Source organism: Falco peregrinus, unplaced genomic scaffold, assembly GCF_023634155.1.
Source record: "Falco peregrinus isolate bFalPer1 unplaced genomic scaffold, bFalPer1.pri scaffold_24, whole genome shotgun sequence".
NCBI classification, from domain to species: domain Eukaryota; kingdom Metazoa; phylum Chordata; class Aves; order Falconiformes; family Falconidae; genus Falco; species Falco peregrinus.
The window spans coordinates 3,784,771-3,808,392 of record NW_026599593.1 but is presented as its reverse complement, the minus strand read 5'-3'; positions in this window follow the sequence as shown (position 1 = coordinate 3,808,392).

The window sequence follows — 23,622 nt, the reverse complement described above, 5'->3', positions numbered from 1 at the left end:
AAGACTTAACACAAAGATTTAACCCTAAGATTTAGATTTATGAGTTAACCTTAAGACTTAATCCTAAGACTTAACACTAAGACTTAACCTTAAGACATAACCATAACACTTAAATCTAAGACTTAACCTTAACACTTAACCGTAAGACATAACCTTAAGATTTAACGCTAAGACTCAAATTTACGTCTTATCCTTAAGGCTTAACCCTAAGACTTAAATTTAGGTCTTAACCTTAACAGTTAACCCTAAGACTTAACCCTGAGACTTAAACCTAAGACTTAACCCTAAGACATAACCCTGAGACTTAACCTTAAGACTTAACCTTAAAACTTAACCCTAGGACTTGAATTTAAGACTTAACCTTAAGACTTATCCCTAAGACTTAACCCTGAGACTTAAACCTAATACTTAATCTTAGAGACTTAACCCTTAGACTTAACCTTAAGACTTAACCCTAACACTTATAATTAAGACTTAACCTTAAGACTTAACCTTGTGACTTAACCTTAAAAACTAAACCTGAGACTTAACCCTAAGACTTAAACTTAAAACTTAACCCTAAGACTTAACCCTATGATTTAAACCTAAGACTTAACTTAAACATAAGACTTAACCCTAAGGCATAACCCTGAGACTTAACCCTACGACTGAACCCTAAGACTAAACCCTAAGACTTAACCTTAAGACTTAACCCTAAGTCTTAACCCTGAGATTAACCGTGAGACTTAACCCAAGGATTTATCCCCAAGACTTAAAATTAAGACTTAAACTTATGACATAGCCATAAGAGTTAACCCTGAGATTAAATCTTATGACTTTAACCCTAAGACTTAATATTAATACTTAACCTTAAGACAACACCCTAAGACTTAACCCTAAGACAATAAACCTAAGACGTAACCTTAAATACTTAACTCTAAGTCTTAACCTTAAGACTTAACCCTAAGACATAACTCTAAGACTTAATCTTAAGTCTTAACCTTAAGACCTAACCCTAAGATTTAACCTTAAGACGTGATCTTTAGGACATAACCCTAAGAATTAACGCTAAGACTTAAATTTAATACTTAACCCTAAGACTTAACCCTAAGACTTAATCCTAAGACATAACCCTGAGACTGAAACCTAAGACTTAACCTTAATGCTTAACCCTAAGTCATAACCCTGAGACTGAACATTGAAACTTAGCCTTGAAACTTAACCCTGAGACTTAACCCTAAGCCATATCCCCAAGACTTAACTCTAAGACGTAAACCTAAGACTCAATCCATAAGACTTAACCTTAAGACTTAACCCTAAGTCTCAGCCTTAAGACAGAACCTTACGACTTAACCCTGGGACTTAACCTTGAGACCTTACCTTGAGCCTTAACCCTGAGACTTATCCCTAAGACTTAACCATGAGACTTAACCTTCAGATTTACCGTTAAGTCTTAACTACAAGACTAAACCTTAAAACATAACCTTAAGACTTAACCGTAAGACATAAACCTGAGACTTAACCCTAAGACTTAACTAGAAGACTTAACCCTAAAACTTAAGCTTAAGACTTAACCATAAAAATTAAGCCTAAGACTTAACCCTAAAACTTAACCTTAAGGCTCAACCTTAAGACTTAAGTTTAAGACTTAACCTTAATACTTTACCCTAAGACGTAAGCCAAAAACTTAACCCTAAGACTTAACCCTAAAGACTTAACTATAAGACTTAACCCTAAGTCTTAACCTTAAGACCTAACTTTAATATTCAAACTTAACACTTAACCTTAGGAGTTAACCCTTAGACTTAACCTTATAACTTAACCCTAAGACATAACATTAAGAGGTAACCATAAGACTTAACTGTAAGACTTAACCTGACACTTAACATTAAGACTTAACCCTAAGAAACAATCCTAAAACTTAACCCTAAGGATTAACATAATGACTTCACCTTAAGACCTGATACTAAGACTTCACCTTAAGACTTATCCCTAAGACATAACCCTAAGACTTAAATTTACGACTTAACCATAAGACTTAACCCTAAGACTTATCCCTGAGACTTAACCCTAAGACTTATCCCCAAACCTTAACCTTAAGACTTATTATTAAGATTTAAATTTAAGACTGAATCTTAAGACATAATACTAAGGCTTAACCTTAAGACTTATCCCTAAGACTTAACCCTGAGAATTTAATATAAGACTGAACCTTAGGATGTAACCCTAAGACTTAACACTATAACTTAACCGAAGACAACACACTAAGACTTAAATTTAAGACTAAACTTTTAGACTTAACCCTAAGACGTAAACTTAAGAATTAAACATAAATCTTAACCCTGACACTTAACCCTAAGACGTATCCCAAAGACTTAAATTTAAGACTTAAACCTAAGACTCAAACCCTAGGACTTAAGATTTAACCTTAAGACTTAACACAAAGATTTAACCCTAAGATTTAGATTTATGAGTTAACCTTAAGACTTAATCCTAAGACTTAACACTAAGACTTAACCTTAAGACATAACCATAACACTTAAATCTAAGACTTAACCTTAACACTTAACCGTAAGACATAACCTTAAGATTTAACGCTAAGACTCAAATTTACGTCTTATCCTTAAGGCTTAACCCTAAGACTTAAATTTAGGTCTTAACCTTAACAGTTAACCCTAAGACTTAACCCTGAGACTTAAACCTAAGACTTAACCCTAAGACATAACCCTGAGACTTAACCTTAAGACTTAACCTTAAAACTTAACCCTAGGACTTGAATTTAAGACTTAACCTTAAGACTTATCCCTAAGACTTAACCCTGAGACTTAAACCTAATACTTAATCTTAGAGACTTAACCCTTAGACTTAACCTTAAGACTTAACCCTAACACTTATAATTAAGACTTAACCTTAAGACTTAACCTTGTGACTTAACCTTAAAAACTAAACCTGAGACTTAACCCTAAGACTTAAACTTAAAACTTAACCCTAAGACTTAACCCTATGATTTAAACCTAAGACTTAACTTAAACATAAGACTTAACCCTAAGGCATAACCCTGAGACTTAACCCTACGACTGAACCCTAAGACTAAACCCTAAGACTTAACCTTAAGACTTAACCCTAAGTCTTAACCCTGAGATTAACCGTGAGACTTAACCCAAGGATTTATCCCCAAGACTTAAAATTAAGACTTAAACTTATGACATAGCCATAAGAGTTAACCCTGAGATTAAATCTTATGACTTTAACCCTAAGACTTAATATTAATACTTAACCTTAAGACAACACCCTAAGACTTAACCCTAAGACAATAAACCTAAGACGTAACCTTAAATACTTAACTCTAAGTCTTAACCTTAAGACTTAACCCTAAGACATAACTCTAAGACTTAATCTTAAGTCTTAACCTTAAGACCTAACCCTAAGATTTAACCTTAAGACGTGATCTTTAGGACATAACCCTAAGAATTAACCCTAAGACTTAAATTTAATACTTAACCCTAAGACTTAACCCTAAGACTTAATCCTAAGACATAACCCTGAGACTGAAACCTAAGACTTAACCTTAATGCTTAACCCTAAGTCATAACCCTGAGACTGAACATTGAAACTTAGCCTTGAAACTTAACCCTGAGACTTAACCCTAAGCCATATCCCCAAGACTTAACTCTAAGACGTAAACCTAAGACTCAATCCATAAGACTTAACCTTAAGACTTAACCCTAAGTCTCAGCCTTAAGACAGAACCTTACGACTTAACCCTGGGACTTAACCTTGAGACCTTACCTTGAGCCTTAACCCTGAGACTTATCCCTAAGACTTAACCATGAGACTTAACCTTCAGATTTACCGTTAAGTCTTAACTACAAGACTAAACCTTAAAACATAACCTTAAGACTTAACCGTAAGACATAAACCTGAGACTTAACCCTAAGACTTAACTAGAAGACTTAACCCTAAAACTTAAGCTTAAGACTTAACCATAAAAATTAAGCCTAAGACTTAACCCTAAAACTTAACCTTAAGGCTCAACCTTAAGACTTAAGTTTAAGACTTAACCTTAATACTTTACCCTAAGACGTAAGCCAAAAACTTAACCCTAAGACTTAACCCTAAAGACTTAACTATAAGACTTAACCCTAAGTCTTAACCTTAAGACCTAACTTTAATATTCAAACTTAACACTTAACCTTAGGAGTTAACCCTTAGACTTAACCTTATAACTTAACCCTAAGACATAACATTAAGAGGTAACCATAAGACTTAACTGTAAGACTTAACCTGACACTTAACATTAAGACTTAACCCTAAGAAACAATCCTAAAACTTAACCCTAAGGATTAACATAATGACTTCACCTTAAGACCTGATCCTAAGACTTCACCTTAAGACTTATCCCTAAGACATAACCCTAAGACTTAAATTTACGACTTAACCATAAGACTTAACCCTAAGACTTATCCCTAAGACATAACCCTAAGACTTAAATTTAGGACTTAACCACAAGACTTAACCCTAAGACTTAATACTAATACTTAACCTAAGACTTAACCCTGAGACTTAACCTTAAGACTTAACCCTAAGATTTAACCTTAAGACTTAACCCTAAGACTTATCCCTGAGACTTAACCCTAAGACTTATCCCCAAACCTTAACCTTAAGACTTATTATTAAGATTTAAATTTAAGACTGAATCTTAAGACATAATACTAAGGCTTAACCTTAAGACTTATCCCTAAGACTTAACCCTGAGAATTTAATATAAGACTGAACCTTAGGATGTAACCCTAAGACTTAACACTATAACTTAACCGAAGACAACACTAAGACTTAAATTTAAGACTAAACTTTTAGACTTAACCCTAAGACGTAAACTTAAGAATTAAACATAAATCTTAACCCTGACACTTAACCCTAAGACGTATCCCAAAGACTTAAATTTAAGACTTAAACCTAAGACTCAAACCCTAGGACTTAAGATTTAACCTTAAGACTTAACACAAAGATTTAACCCTAAGATTTAGATTTATGAGTTAACCTTAAGACTTAATCCTAAGACTTAACACTAAGACTTAACCTTAAGACATAACCATAACACTTAAATCTAAGACTTAACCTTAACACTTAACCGTAAGACATAACCTTAAGATTTAACGCTAAGACTCAAATTTACGTCTTATCCTTAAGGCTTAACCCTAAGACTTAAATTTAGGTCTTAACCTTAACAGTTAACCCTAAGACTTAACCCTGAGACTTAAACCTAAGACTTAACCCTAAGACATAACCCTGAGACTTAACCTTAAGACTTAACCTTAAAACTTAACCCTAGGACTTGAATTTAAGACTTAACCTTAAGACTTATCCCTAAGACTTAACCCTGAGACTTAAACCTAATACTTAATCTTAGAGACTTAACCCTTAGACTTAACCTTAAGACTTAACCCTAACACTTATAATTAAGACTTAACCTTAAGACTTAACCTTGTGACTTAACCTTAAAAACTAAACCTGAGACTTAACCCTAAGACTTAAACTTAAAACTTAACCCTAAGACTTAACCCTATGATTTAAACCTAAGACTTAACTTAAACATAAGACTTAACCCTAAGGCATAACCCTGAGACTTAACCCTACGACTGAACCCTAAGACTAAACCCTAAGACTTAACCTTAAGACTTAACCCTAAGTCTTAACCCTGAGATTAACCGTGAGACTTAACCCAAGGATTTATCCCCAAGACTTAAAATTAAGACTTAAACTTATGACATAGCCATAAGAGTTAACCCTGAGATTAAATCTTATGACTTTAACCCTAAGACTTAATATTAATACTTAACCTTAAGACAACACCCTAAGACTTAACCCTAAGACAATAAACCTAAGACGTAACCTTAAATACTTAACTCTAAGTCTTAACCTTAAGACTTAACCCTAAGACATAACTCTAAGACTTAATCTTAAGTCTTAACCTTAAGACCTAACCCTAAGATTTAACCTTAAGACGTGATCTTTAGGACATAACCCTAAGAATTAACCCTAAGACTTAAATTTAATACTTAACCCTAAGACTTAACCCTAAGACTTAATCCTAAGACATAACCCTGAGACTGAAACCTAAGACTTAACCTTAATGCTTAACCCTAAGTCATAACCCTGAGACTGAACATTGAAACTTAGCCTTGAAACTTAACCCTGAGACTTAACCCTAAGCCATATCCCCAAGACTTAACTCTAAAACGTAAACCTAAGACTCAATCCATAAGACTTAACCTTAAGACTTAACCCTAAGTCTCAGCCTTAAGACAGAACCTTACGACTTAACCCTGGGACTTAACCTTGAGACCTTACCTTGAGCCTTAACCCTGAGACTTATCCCTAAGACTTAACCATGAGACTTAACCTTCAGATTTACCGTTAAGTCTTAACTACAAGACTAAACCTTAAAACATAACCTTAAGACTTAACCGTAAGACATAAACCTGAGACTTAACCCTAAGACTTAACTAGAAGACTTAACCCTAAAACTTAACCTTAAGACTTAACCATAAAAATTAAGCCTAAGACTTAACCCTAAAACTTAACCTTAAGGCTCAACCTTAAGACTTAAGTTTAAGACTTAACCTTAATACTTTACCCTAAGACGTAAGCCAAAAACTTAACCCTAAGACTTAACCCTAAAGACTTAACTATAAGACTTAACCCTAAGTCTTAACCTTAAGACCTAACTTTAATATTCAAACTTAACACTTAACCTTAGGAGTTAACCCTTAGACTTAACCTTATAACTTAACCCTAAGACATAACATTAAGAGGTAACCATAAGACTTAACTGTAAGACTTAACCTGACACTTAACATTAAGACTTAACCCTAAGAAACAATCCTAAAACTTAACCCTAAGGATTAACATAATGACTTCACCTTAAGACCTGATCCTAAGACTTCACCTTAAGACTTATCCCTAAGACATAACCCTAAAACTTAAATTTACGACTTAACCATAAGACTTAACCCTAAGACTTATCCCTAAGACATAACCCTAAGACTTAAATTTAGGACTTAACCACAAGACTTAACCCTAAGACTTAATACTAATACTTAACCTAAGACTTAACCCTGAGACTTAACCTTAAGACTTAACCCTAAGATTTAACCTTAAGACTTAACCCTAAGACTTATCCCTGAGACTTAACCCTAAGACTTATCCCCAAACCTTAACCTTAAGACTTATTATTAAGATTTAAATTTAAGACTGAATCTTAAGACATAATACTAAGGCTTAACCTTAAGACTTATCCCTAAGACTTAACCCTGAGAATTTAATATAAGACTGAACCTTAGGATGTAACCCTAAGACTTAACACTATAACTTAACCGAAGACAACACTAAGACTTAAATTTAAGACTAAACTTTTAGACTTAACCCTAAGACGTAAACTTAAGAATTAAACATAAATCTTAACCCTGACACTTAACCCTAAGACGTATCCCAAAGACTTAAATTTAAGACTTAAACCTAAGACTCAAACCCTAGGACTTAAGATTTAACCTTAAGACTTAACACAAAGATTTAACCCTAAGATTTAGATTTATGAGTTAACCTTAAGACTTAATCCTAAGACTTAACACTAAGACTTAACCTTAAGACATAACCATAACACTTAAATCTAAGACTTAACCTTAACACTTAACCGTAAGACATAACCTTAAGATTTAACGCTAAGACTCAAATTTACGTCTTATCCTTAAGGCTTAACCCTAAGACTTAAATTTAGGTCTTAACCTTAACAGTTAACCCTAAGACTTAACCCTGAGACTTAAACCTAAGACTTAACCCTAAGACATAACCCTGAGACTTAACCTTAAGACTTAACCTTAAAACTTAACCCTAGGACTTGAATTTAAGACTTAACCTTAAGACTTATCCCTAAGACTTAACCCTGAGACTTAAACCTAATACTTAATCTTAGAGACTTAACCCTTAGACTTAACCTTAAGACTTAACCCTAACACTTATAATTAAGACTTAACCTTAAGACTTAACCTTGTGACTTAACCTTAAAAACTAAACCTGAGACTTAACCCTAAGACTTAAACTTAAAACTTAACCCTAAGACTTAACCCTATGATTTAAACCTAAGACTTAACTTAAACATAAGACTTAACCCTAAGGCATAACCCTGAGACTTAACCCTACGACTGAACCCTAAGACTAAACCCTAAGACTTAACCTTAAGACTTAACCCTAAGTCTTAACCCTGAGATTAACCGTGAGACTTAACCCAAGGATTTATCCCCAAGACTTAAAATTAAGACTTAAACTTATGACATAGCCATAAGAGTTAACCCTGAGATTAAATCTTATGACTTTAACCCTAAGACTTAATATTAATACTTAACCTTAAGACAACACCCTAAGACTTAACCCTAAGACAATAAACCTAAGACGTAACCTTAAATACTTAACTCTAAGTCTTAACCTTAAGACTTAACCCTAAGACATAACTCTAAGACTTAATCTTAAGTCTTAACCTTAAGACCTAACCCTAAGATTTAACCTTAAGACGTGATCTTTAGGACATAACCCTAAGAATTAACCCTAAGACTTAAATTTAATACTTAACCCTAAGACTTAACCCTAAGACTTAATCCTAAGACATAACCCTGAGACTGAAACCTAAGACTTAACCTTAATGCTTAACCCTAAGTCATAACCCTGAGACTTAACATTGAAACTTAGCCTTGAAACTTAACCCTGAGACTTAACCCTAAGCCATATCCCCAAGACTTAACTCTAAAACGTAAACCTAAGACTCAATCCATAAGACTTAACCTTAAGACTTAACCCTAAGTCTCAGCCTTAAGACAGAACCTTACGACTTAACCCTGGGACTTAACCTTGAGACCTTACCTTGAGCCTTAACCCTGAGACTTATCCCTAAGACTTAACCATGAGACTTAACCTTCAGATTTACCGTTAAGTCTTAACTACAAGACTAAACCTTAAAACATAACCTTAAGACTTAACCGTAAGACATAAACCTGAGACTTAACCCTAAGACTTAACTAGAAGACTTAACCCTAAAACTTAAGCTTAAGACTTAACCATAAAAATTAAGCCTAAGACTTAACCCTAAAACTTAACCTTAAGGCTCAACCTTAAGACTTAAGTTTAAGACTTAACCTTAATACTTTACCCTAAGACGTAAGCCAAAAACTTAACCCTAAGACTTAACCCTAAAGACTTAACTATAAGACTTAACCCTAAGTCTTAACCTTAAGACCTAACTTTAATATTCAAACTTAACACTTAACCTTAGGAGTTAACCCTTAGACTTAACCTTATAACTTAACCCTAAGACATAACATTAAGAGGTAACCATAAGACTTAACTGTAAGACTTAACCTGACACTTAACATTAAGACTTAACCCTAAGAAACAATCCTAAAACTTAACCCTAAGGATTAACATAATGACTTCACCTTAAGACCTGATCCTAAGACTTCACCTTAAGACTTATCCCTAAGACATAACCCTAAGACTTAAATTTACGACTTAACCATAAGACTTAACCCTAAGACTTATCCCTAAGACATAACCCTAAGACTTAAATTTAGGACTTAACCACAAGACTTAACCCTAAGACTTAATACTAATACTTAACCTAAGACTTAACCCTGAGACTTAACCTTAAGACTTAACCCTAAGATTTAACCTTAAGACTTAACCCTAAGACTTATCCCTGAGACTTAACCCTAAGACTTATCCCTGAGACTTAACCCTAAGACTTATCCCCAAACCTTAACCTTAAGACTTATTATTAAGATTTAAATTTAAGACTGAATCTTAAGACATAATACTAAGGCTTAACCTTAAGACTTATCCCTAAGTCTTAACCCTGAGAATTTAATATAAGACTGAACCTTAGGATGTAACCCTAAGACTTAACACTATAACTTAACCGAAGACAACACACTAAGACTTAAATTTAAGGCTAAACTTTTAGACTTAACCCTAAGACGTAAACTTAAGAATTAAACATAAATCTTAACCCTGACACTTAACCCTAAGACGTATCCCAAAGACTTAAATTTAAGACTTAAACCTAAGACTCAAACCCTAGGACTTAAGATTTAACCTTAAGACTTAACACAAAGATTTAACCCTAAGATTTAGATTTATGAGTTAACCTTAAGACTTAATCCTAAGACTTAACACTAAGACTTAACCTTAAGACATAACCATAACACTTAAATCTAAGACTTAACCTTAACACTTAACCGTAAGACATAACCTTAAGATTTAACGCTAAGACTCAAATTTACGTCTTATCCTTAAGGCTTAACCCTAAGACTTAAATTTAGGTCTTAACCTTAACAGTTAACCCTAAGACTTAACCCTGAGACTTAAACCTAAGACTTAACCCTAAGACATAACCCTGAGACTTAACCTTAAGACTTAACCTTAAAACTTAACCCTAGGACTTGAATTTAAGACTTAACCTTAAGACTTATCCCTAAGACTTAACCCTGAGACTTAAACCTAATACTTAATCTTAGAGACTTAACCCTTAGACTTAACCTTAAGACTTAACCCTAACACTTATAATTAAGACTTAACCTTAAGACTTAACCTTGTGACTTAACCTTAAAAACTAAACCTGAGACTTAACCCTAAGACTTAAACTTAAAACTTAACCCTAAGACTTAACCCTATGATTTAAACCTAAGACTTAACTTAAACATAAGACTTAACCCTAAGGCATAACCCTGAGACTTAACCCTACGACTGAACCCTAAGACTAAACCCTAAGACTTAACCTTAAGACTTAACCCTAAGTCTTAACCCTGAGATTAACCGTGAGACTTAACCCAAGGATTTATCCCCAAGACTTAAAATTAAGACTTAAACTTATGACATAGCCATAAGAGTTAACCCTGAGATTAAATCTTATGACTTTAACCCTAAGACTTAATATTAATACTTAACCTTAAGACAACACCCTAAGACTTAACCCTAAGACAATAAACCTAAGACGTAACCTTAAATACTTAACTCTAAGTCTTAACCTTAAGACTTAACCCTAAGACATAACTCTAAGACTTAATCTTAAGTCTTAACCTTAAGACCTAACCCTAAGATTTAACCTTAAGACGTGATCTTTAGGACATAACCCTAAGAATTAACGCTAAGACTTAAATTTAATACTTAACCCTAAGACTTAACCCTAAGACTTAATCCTAAGACATAACCCTGAGACTGAAACCTAAGACTTAACCTTAATGCTTAACCCTAAGTCATAACCCTGAGACTGAACATTGAAACTTAGCCTTGAAACTTAACCCTGAGACTTAACCCTAAGCCATATCCCCAAGACTTAACTCTAAGACGTAAACCTAAGACTCAATCCATAAGACTTAACCTTAAGACTTAACCCTAAGTCTCAGCCTTAAGACAGAACCTTACGACTTAACCCTGGGACTTAACCTTGAGACCTTACCTTGAGCCTTAACCCTGAGACTTATCCCTAAGACTTAACCATGAGACTTAACCTTCAGATTTACCGTTAAGTCTTAACTACAAGACTAAACCTTAAAACATAACCTTAAGACTTAACCGTAAGACATAAACCTGAGACTTAACCCTAAGACTTAACTAGAAGACTTAACCCTAAAACTTAAGCTTAAGACTTAACCATAAAAATTAAGCCTAAGACTTAACCCTAAAACTTAACCTTAAGGCTCAACCTTAAGACTTAAGTTTAAGACTTAACCTTAATACTTTACCCTAAGACGTAAGCCAAAAACTTAACCCTAAGACTTAACCCTAAAGACTTAACTATAAGACTTAACCCTAAGTCTTAACCTTAAGACCTAACTTTAATATTCAAACTTAACACTTAACCTTAGGAGTTAACCCTTAGACTTAACCTTATAACTTAACCCTAAGACATAACATTAAGAGGTAACCATAAGACTTAACTGTAAGACTTAACCTGACACTTAACATTAAGACTTAACCCTAAGAAACAATCCTAAAACTTAACCCTAAGGATTAACATAATGACTTCACCTTAAGACCTGATACTAAGACTTCACCTTAAGACTTATCCCTAAGACATAACCCTAAGACTTAAATTTACGACTTAACCATAAGACTTAACCCTAAGACTTATCCCTGAGACTTAACCCTAAGACTTATCCCCAAACCTTAACCTTAAGACTTATTATTAAGATTTAAATTTAAGACTGAATCTTAAGACATAATACTAAGGCTTAACCTTAAGACTTATCCCTAAGACTTAACCCTGAGAATTTAATATAAGACTGAACCTTAGGATGTAACCCTAAGACTTAACACTATAACTTAACCGAAGACAACACACTAAGACTTAAATTTAAGACTAAACTTTTAGACTTAACCCTAAGACGTAAACTTAAGAATTAAACATAAATCTTAACCCTGACACTTAACCCTAAGACGTATCCCAAAGACTTAAATTTAAGACTTAAACCTAAGACTCAAACCCTAGGACTTAAGATTTAACCTTAAGACTTAACACAAAGATTTAACCCTAAGATTTAGATTTATGAGTTAACCTTAAGACTTAATCCTAAGACTTAACACTAAGACTTAACCTTAAGACATAACCATAACACTTAAATCTAAGACTTAACCTTAACACTTAACCGTAAGACATAACCTTAAGATTTAACGCTAAGACTCAAATTTACGTCTTATCCTTAAGGCTTAACCCTAAGACTTAAATTTAGGTCTTAACCTTAACAGTTAACCCTAAGACTTAACCCTGAGACTTAAACCTAAGACTTAACCCTAAGACATAACCCTGAGACTTAACCTTAAGACTTAACCTTAAAACTTAACCCTAGGACTTGAATTTAAGACTTAACCTTAAGACTTATCCCTAAGACTTAACCCTGAGACTTAAACCTAATACTTAATCTTAGAGACTTAACCCTTAGACTTAACCTTAAGACTTAACCCTAACACTTATAATTAAGACTTAACCTTAAGACTTAACCTTGTGACTTAACCTTAAAAACTAAACCTGAGACTTAACCCTAAGACTTAAACTTAAAACTTAACCCTAAGACTTAACCCTATGATTTAAACCTAAGACTTAACTTAAACATAAGACTTAACCCTAAGGCATAACCCTGAGACTTAACCCTACGACTGAACCCTAAGACTAAACCCTAAGACTTAACCTTAAGACTTAACCCTAAGTCTTAACCCTGAGATTAACCGTGAGACTTAACCCAAGGATTTATCCCCAAGACTTAAAATTAAGACTTAAACTTATGACATAGCCATAAGAGTTAACCCTGAGATTAAATCTTATGACTTTAACCCTAAGACTTAATATTAATACTTAACCTTAAGACAACACCCTAAGACTTAACCCTAAGACAATAAACCTAAGACGTAACCTTAAATACTTAACTCTAAGTCTTAACCTTAAGACTTAACCCTAAGACATAACTCTAAGACTTAATCTTAAGTCTTAACCTTAAGACCTAACCCTAAGATTTAACCTTAAGACGTGATCTTTAGGACATAACCCTAAGAATTAACGCTAAGACTTAAATTTAATACTTAACCCTAAGACTTAACCCTAAGACTTAATCCTAAGACATAACCCTGAGACTGAAACCTAAGACTTAACCTTAATGCTTAACCCTAAGTCATAACCCTGAGACTGAACATTGAAACTTAGCCTTGAAACTTAACCCTGAGACTTAACCCTAAGCCATATCCCCAAGACTTAACTCTAAGACGTAAACCTAAGACTCAATCCATAAGACTTAACCTTAAGACTTAACCCTAAGTCTCAGCCTTAAGACAGAACCTTACGACTTAACCCTGGGACTTAACCTTGAGACCTTACCTTGAGCCTTAACCCTGAGACTTATCCCTAAGACTTAACCATGAGACTTAACCTTCAGATTTACCGTTAAGTCTTAACTACAAGACTAAACCTTAAAACATAACCTTAAGACTTAACCGTAAGACATAAACCTGAGACTTAACCCTAAGACTTAACTAGAAGACTTAACCCTAAAACTTAACCTTAAGACTTAACCATAAAAATTAAGCCTAAGACTTAACCCTAAAACTTAACCTTAAGGCTCAACCTTAAGACTTAAGTTTAAGACTTAACCTTAATACTTTACCCTAAGACGTAAGCCAAAAACTTAACCCTAAGACTTAACCCTAAAGACTTAACTATAAGACTTAACCCTAAGTCTTAACCTTAAGACCTAACTTTAATATTCAAACTTAACACTTAACCTTAGGAGTTAACCCTTAGACTTAACCTTATAACTTAACCCTAAGACATAACATTAAGAGGTAACCATAAGACTTAACTGTAAGACTTAACCTGACACTTAACATTAAGACTTAACCCTAAGAAACAATCCTAAAACTTAACCCTAAGGATTAACATAATGACTTCACCTTAAGACTTGATCCTAAGACTTCACCTTAAGACTTATCCCTAAGACATAACCCTAAGACTTAAATTTACGACTTGACCATAAGACTTAACCCTAAGACTTATCCCTAAGACATAACCCTAAGACTTAAATTTAGGACTTAACCACAAGACTTAACCCTAAGACTTAATACTAATACTTAACCTAAGACTTAACCCTGAGACTTAACCTTAAGACTTAACCCTAAGATTTAACCTTAAGACTTAACCCTAAGACTTATCCCTGAGACTTAACCCTAAGACTTATCCCTGAGACTTAACCCTAAGACTTATCCCCAAACCTTAACCTTAAGACTTATTATTAAGATTTAAATTTAAGACTGAATCTTAAGACATAATACTAAGGCTTAACCTTAAGACTTATCCCTAAGACTTAACCCTGAGAATTTAATATAAGACTGAACCTTAGGATGTAACCCTAAGACTTAACACTATAACTTAACCGAAGACGACACTAAGACTTAAATTTAAGACTAAACTTTTAGACTTAACCCTAAGACGTAAACTTAAGAATTAAACATAAATCTTAACCCTGACACTTAACCCTAAGACGTATCCCAAAGACTTAAATTTAAGACTTAAACCTAAGACTCAAACCCTAGGACTTAAGATTTAACCTTAAGACTTAACACAAAGATTTAACCCTAAGATTTAGATTTATGAGTTAACCTTAAGACTTAATCCTAAGACTTAACGCTAAGACTTAACCTTAAGACATAACCATAACACTTAAATCTAAGACTTAACCTTAACACTTAACCGTAAGACATAACCTTAGGATTTAACGCTAAGACTCAAATTTACGTCTTATCCTTAAGGCTTAACCCTAAGACTTAAATTTAGGTCTTAACCTTAACAGTTAACCCTAAGACTTAACCCTGAGACTTAAACCTAAGACTTAACCCTAAGACATAACCCTGAGACTTAACCTTAAGACTTAACCTTAAAACTTAACCCTAGGACTTGAATTTAAGACTTAACCTTAAGACTTATCCCTAAGACTTAACCCTGAGACTTAAACCTAATACTTAATCTTAGAGACTTAACCCTTAGACTTAACCTTAAGACTTAACCCTAACACTTATAATTAAGACTTAACCTTAAGACTTAACCTTGTGACTTAACCTTAAAAACTAAACCTGAGACTTAACCCTAAGACTTAAACTTAAAACTTAACCCTAAGACTTAACCCTATGATTTAAACCTAAGACTTAACTTAAACATAAGACTTAACCCTAAGGCATAACCCTGAGACTTAACCCTACGACTGAACCCTAAGACTAAACCCTAAGACTTAACCTTAAGACTTAACCCTAAGTCTTAACCCTGAGATTAACCGTGAGACTTAACCCAAGGATTTATCCCCAAGACTTAAAATTAAGACTTAAACTTATGACATAACCATAAGAGTTAACCCTGAGATTAAATCTTATGACTTTAACCCTAAGACTTAATATTAATACTTAACCTTAGGACAACACCCTAAGACTTAACCCTAAGACAATAAACCTAAGACGTAACCTTAAATACTTAACTCTAAGTCTTAACCTTAAGACTTAACCCTAAGACATAACTCTAAGACTTAATCTTAAGTCTTAACCTTAAGACCTAACCCTAAGATTTAACCTTAAGACGTGATCTTTAGGACATAACCCTAAGAATTAACCCTAAGACTTAAATTTAATACTTAACCCTAAGACTTAACCCTAAGACTTAATCCTAAGACATAACCCTGAGACTGAAACCTAAGACTTAACCTTAATGCTTAACCCTAAGTCATAACCCTGAGACTTAACATTGAAACTTAGCCTTGAAACTTAACCCTGAGACTTAACCCTAAGCCATATCCCCAAGACTTAACTCTAAGACGTAAACCTAAGACTCAATCCATAAGACTTAACCTTAAGACTTAACCCTAAGTCTCAGCCTTAAGACAGAACCTTACGACTTAACCCTGGGACTTAACCTTGAGACCTTACCTTGAGCCTTAACCCTGAGACTTATCCCTAAGACTTAACCATGAGACTTAACCTTCAGATTTACCGTTAAGTCTTAACTACAAGACTAAACCTTAAAACATAACCTTAAGACTTAACCGTAAGACATAAACCTGAGACTTAACCCTAAGACTTAACTAGAAGACTTAACCCTAAAACTTAACCTTAAGACTTAACCATAAAAATTAAGCCTAAGACTTAACCCTAAAACTTAACCTTAAGGCTCAACCTTAAGACTTAAGTTTAAGACTTAACCTTAATACTTTACCCTAAGACGTAAGCCAAAAACTTAACCCTAAGACTTAACCCTAAAGACTTAACTATAAGACTTAACCCTAAGTCTTAACCTTAAGACCTAACTTTAATATTCAAACTTAACACTTAACCTTAGGAGTTAACCCTTAGACTTAACCTTATAACTTAACCCTAAGACATAACATTAAGAGGTAACCATAAGACTTAACTGTAAGACTTAACCTGACACTTAACATTAAGACTTAACCCTAAGGATTAACATAATGACTTCACCTTAAGACCTGATCCTAAGACTTCACCTTAAGACTTATCCCTAAGACATAACCCTAAGACTTAAATTTACGACTTAACCATAAGACTTAACCCTAAGACTTATCCCTAAGACATAACCCTAAGACTTAAATTTAGGACTTAACCACAAGACTTAACCCTAAGACTTAATACTAATACTTAACCTAAGACTTAACCCTGAGACTTAACCTTAAGACTTAACCCTAAGATTTAACCTTAAGACTTAACCCTAAGACTTATCCCTGAGACTTAACCCTAAGACTTATCCCTGAGACTTAACCCTAAGACTTATCCCCAAACCTTAACCTTAAGACTTATTATTAAGATTTAAATTTAAGACTGAATCTTAAGACATAATACTAAGGCTTAACCTTAAGACTTATCCCTAAGACTTAACCCTGAGAATTTAATATAAGACTGAACCTTAGGATGTAACCCTAAGACTTAACACTATAACTTAACCGAAGACAACACACTAAGACTTAAATTTAAGACTAAACTTTTAGACTTAACCCTAAGACGTAAACTTAAGAATTAAACATAAATCTTAACCCTGACACTTAACCCTAAGACGTATCCCAAAGACTTAAATTTAAGACTTAAACCTAAGACTCAAACCCTAGGACTTAAGATTTAACCTTAAGACTTAACACAAAGATTTAACCCTAAGATTTAGATTTATGAGTTAACCTTAAGACTTAATCCTAAGACTTAACACTAAGACTTAACCTTAAGACATAACCATAACACTTAAATCTAAGACTTAACCTTAACACTTAACCGTAAGACATAACCTTAAGATTTAACGCTAAGACTCAAATTTACGTCTTATCCTTAAGGCTTAACCCTAAGACTTAAATTTAGGTCTTAACCTTAACAGTTAACCCTAAGACTTAACCCTGAGACTTAAACCTAAGACTTAACCCTAAGACATAACCCTGAGACTTAACCTTAAGACTTAACCTTAAAACTTAACCCTAGGACTTGAATTTAAGACTTAACCTTAAGACTTATCCCTAAGACTTAACCCTGAGACTTAAACCTAATACTTAATCTTAGAGACTTAACCCTTAGACTTAACCTTAAGACTTAACCCTAACACTTATAATTAAGACTTAACCTTAAGACTTAACCTTGTGACTTAACCTTAAAAACTAAACCTGAGACTTAACCCTAAGACTTAAACTTAAAACTTAACCCTAAGACTTAACCCTATGATTTAAACCTAAGACTTAACTTAAACATAAGACTTAACCCTAAGGCATAACCCTGAGACTTAACCCTACGACTGAACCCTAAGACTAAACCCTAAGACTTAACCTTAAGACTTAACCCTAAGTCTTAACCCTGAGATTAACCGTGAGACTTAACCCAAGGATTTATCCCCAAGACTTAAAATTAAGACTTAAACTTATGACATAGCCATAAGAGTTAACCCTGAGATTAAATCTTATGACTTTAACCCTAAGACTTAATATTAATACTTAACCTTAAGACAACACCCTAAGACTTAACCCTAAGACAATAAACCTAAGACGTAACCTTAAATACTTAACTCTAAGTCTTAACCTTAAGACTTAACCCTAAGACATAACTCTAAGACTTAATCTTAAGTCTTAACCTTAAGACCTAACCCTAAGATTTAACCTTAAGACGTGATCTTTAGGACATAACCCTAAGAATTAACCCTAAGACTTAAATTTAATACTTAACCCTAAGACTTAACCCTAAGACTTAATCCTAAGACATAACCCTGAGACTGAAACCTAAGACTTAACCTTAATGCTTAACCCTAAGTCATAACCCTGAGACTTCACATTGAAACTTAGCCTTGAAACTTAACCCTGAGACTTAACCCTAAGCCATATCCCCAAGACTTAACTCTAAGACGTAAACCTAAGACTCAATCCATAAGACTTAACCTTAAGACTTAACCCTAAGTCTCAGCCTTAAGACAGAACCTTACGACTTAACCCTGGGACTTAACCTTGAGACCTTACCTTGAGCCTTAACCCTGAGACTTATCCCTAAGACTTAACCATGAGACTTAACCTTCAGATTTACCGTTAAGTCTTAACTACAAGACTAAACCTTAAAACATAACCTTAAGACTTAACCGTAAGACATAAACCTGAGACTTAACCCTAAGACTTAACTAGAAGACTTAACCCTAAAACTTAACCTTAAGACTTAACCATAAAAATTAAGCCTAAGACTTAACCCTAAAACTTAACCTTAAGGCTCAACCTTAAGACTTAAGTTTAAGACTTAACCTTAATACTTTACCCTAAGACGTAAGCCAAAAACTTAACCCTAAGACTTAACCCTAAAGACTTAACTATAAGACTTAACCCTAAGTCTTAACCTTAAGACCTAACTTTAATATTCAAACTTAACACTTAACCTTAGGAGTTAACCCTTAGACTTAACCTTATAACTTAACCCTAAGACATAACATTAAGAGGTAACCATAAGACTTAACTGTAAGACTTAACCTGACACTTAACATTAAGACTTAACCCTAAGAAACAATCCTAAAACTTAACCCTAAGGATTAACATAATGACTTCACCTTAAGACCTGATCCTAAGACTTCACCTTAAGACTTATCCCTAAGACATAACCCTAAGACTTAAATTTACGACTTGACCATAAGACTTAACCCTAAGACTTATCCCTAAGACATAACCCTAAGACTTAAATTTAGGACTTAACCACAAGACTTAACCCTAAGACTTAATACTAATACTTAACCTAAGACTTAACCCTGAGACTTAACCTTAAGACTTAACCCTAAGATTTAACCTTAAGACTTAACCCTAAGACTTATCCCTGAGACTTAACCCTAAGACTTATCCCTGAGACTTAACCCTAAGACTTATCCCCAAACCTTAACCTTAAGACTTATTATTAAGATTTAAATTTAAGACTGAATCTTAAGACATAATACTAAGGCTTAACCTTAAGACTTATCCCTAAGACTTAACCCTGAGAATTTAATATAAGACTGAACCTTAGGATGTAACCCTAAGACTTAACACTATAACTTAACCGAAGACGACACTAAGACTTAAATTTAAGACTAAACTTTTAGACTTAACCCTAAGACGTAAACTTAAGAATTAAACATAAATCTTAACCCTGACACTTAACCCTAAGACGTATCCCAAAGACTTAAATTTAAGACTTAAACCTAAGACTCAAACCCTAGGACTTAAGATTTAACCTTAAGACTTAACACAAAGATTTAACCCTAAGATTTAGATTTATGAGTTAACCTTAAGACTTAATCCTAAGACTTAACGCTAAGACTTAACCTTAAGACATAACCATAACACTTAAATCTAAGACTTAACCTTAACACTTAACCGTAAGACATAACCTTAAGATTTAACGCTAAGACTCAAATTTACGTCTTATCCTTAAGGCTTAACCCTAAGACTTAAATTTAGGTCTTAACCTTAACAGTTAACCCTAAGACTTAACCCTGAGACTTAAACCTAAGACTTAACCCTAAGACATAACCCTGAGACTTAACCTTAAGACTTAACCTTAAAACTTAACCCTAGGACTTGAATTTAAGACTTAACCTTAAGACTTATCCCTAAGACTTAACCCTGAGACTTAAACCTAATACTTAATCTTAGAGACTTAACCCTTAGACTTAACCTTAAGACTTAACCCTAACACTTATAATTAAGACTTAACCTTAAGACTTAACCTTGTGACTTAACCTTAAAAACTAAACCTGAGACTTAACCCTAAGACTTAAACTTAAAACTTAACCCTAAGACTTAACCCTATGATTTAAACCTAAGACTTAACTTAAACATAAGACTTAACCCTAAGGCATAACCCTGAGACTTAACCCTACGACTGAACCCTAAGACTAAACCCTAAGACTTAACCTTAAGACTTAACCCTAAGTCTTAACCCTGAGATTAACCGTGAGACTTAACCCAAGGATTTATCCCCAAGACTTAAAATTAAGACTTAAACTTATGACATAGCCATAAGAGTTAACCCTGAGATTAAATCTTATGACTTTAACCCTAAGACTTAATATTAATACTTAACCTTAAGACAACACCCTAAGACTTAACCCTAAGACAATAAACCTAAGACGTAACCTTAAATACTTAACTCTAAGTCTTAACCTTAAGACTTAACCCTAAGACATAACTCTAAGACTTAATCTTAAGTCTTAACCTTAAGACCTAACCCTAAGATTTAACCTTAAGACGTGATCTTTAGGACATAACCCTAAGAATTAACCCTAAGACTTAAATTTAATACTTAACCCTAAGACTTAACCCTAAGACTTAATCCTAAGACATAACCCTGAGACTGAAACCTAAGACTTAACCTTAATGCTTAACCCTAAGTCATAACCCTGAGACTTAACATTGAAACTTAGCCTTGAAACTTAACCCTGAGACTTAACCCTAAGCCATATCCCCAAGACTTAACTCTAAGACGTAAACCTAAGACTCAATCCATAAGACTTAACCTTAAGACTTAACCCTAAGTCTCAGCCTTAAGACAGAACCTTACGACTTAACCCTGGGACTTAACCTTGAGACCTTACCTTGAGCCTTAACCCTGAGACTTATCCCTAAGACTTAACCATGAGACTTAACCTTCAGATTTACCGTTAAGTCTTAACTACAAGACTAAACCTTAAAACATAACCTTAAGACTTAACCGTAAGACATAAACCTGAGACTTAACCCTAAGACTTAACTAGAAGACTTAACCCTAAAACTTAACCTTAAGACTTAACCATAAAAATTAAGCCTAAGACTTAACCCTAAAACTTAACCTTAAGGCTCAACCTTAAGACTTAAGTTTAAGACTTAACCTTAATACTTTACCCTAAGACGTAAGCCAAAAACTTAACCCTAAGACTTAACCCTAAAGACTTAACTATAAGACTTAACCCTAAGTCTTAACCTTAAGACCTAACTTTAATATTCAAACTTAACACTTAACCTTAGGAGTTAACCCTTAGACTTAACCTTATAACTTAACCCTAAGACATAACATTAAGAGGTAACCATAAGACTTAACTGTAAGACTTAACCTGACACTTAACATTAAGACTTAACCCTAAGAAACAATCCTAAAACTTAACCCTAAGGATTAACATAATGACTTCACCTTAAGACCTGATCCTAAGACTTCACCTTAAGACTTATCCCTAAGACATAACCCTAAGACTTAAATTTACGACTTAACCATAAGACTTAACCCTAAGACTTATCCCTAAGACATAACCCTAAGACTTAAATTTAGGACTTAACCACAAGACTTAACCCTAAGACTTAATACTAATACTTAACCTAAGACTTAACCCTGAGACTTAACCTTAAGACTTAACCCTAAGATTTAACCTTAAGACTTAACCCTAAGACTTATCCCTGAGACTTAACCCTAAGACTTATCCCTGAGACTTAACCCTAAGACTTATCCCCAAACCTTAACCTTAAGACTTATTATTAAGATTTAAATTTAAGACTGAATCTTAAGACATAATACTAAGGCTTAACCTTAAGACTTATCCCTAAGTCTTAACCCTGAGAATTTAATATAAGACTGAACCTTAGGATGTAACCCTAAGACTTAACACTATAACTTAACCGAAGACAACACACTAAGACTTAAATTTAAGACTAAACTTTTAGACTTAACCCTAAGACGTAAACTTAAGAATTAAACATAAATCTTAACCCTGACACTTAACCCTAAGACGTATCCCAAAGACTTAAATTTAAGACTTAAACCTAAGACTCAAACCCTAGGACTTAAGATTTAACCTTAAGACTTAACACAAAGATTTAACCCTAAGATTTAGATTTATGAGTTAACCTTAAGACTTAATCCTAAGACTTAACACTAAGACTTAACCTTAAGACATAACCATAACACTTAAATCTAAGACTTAACCTTAACACTTAACCGTAAGACGTAACCTTAAGATTTAACGCTAAGACTCAAATTTACGTCTTATCCTTAAGGCTTAACCCTAAGACTTAAATTTAGGTCTTAACCTTAACAGTTAACCCTAAGACTTAACCCTGAGACTTAAACCTAAGACTTAACCCTAAGACATAACCCTGAGACTTAACCTTAAGACTTAACCTTAAAACTTAACCCTAGGACTTGAATTTAAGACTTAACCTTAAGACTTATCCCTAAGACTTAACCCTGAGACTTAAACCTAATACTTAATCTTAGAGACTTAACCCTTAGACTTAACCTTAAGACTTAACCCTAACACTTATAATTAAGACTTAACCTTAAGACTTAACCTTGTGACTTAACCTTAAAAACTAAACCTGAGACTTAACCCTAAGACTTAAACTTAAAACTTAACCCTAAGACTTAACCCTATGATTTAAACCTAAGACTTAACTTAAACATAAGACTTAACCCTAAGGCATAACCCTGAGACTTAACCCTACGACTGAACCCTAAGACTAAACCCTAAGACTTAACCTTAAGACTTAACCCTAAGTCTTAACCCTGAGATTAACCGTGAGACTTAACCCAAGGATTTATCCCCAAGACTTAAAATTA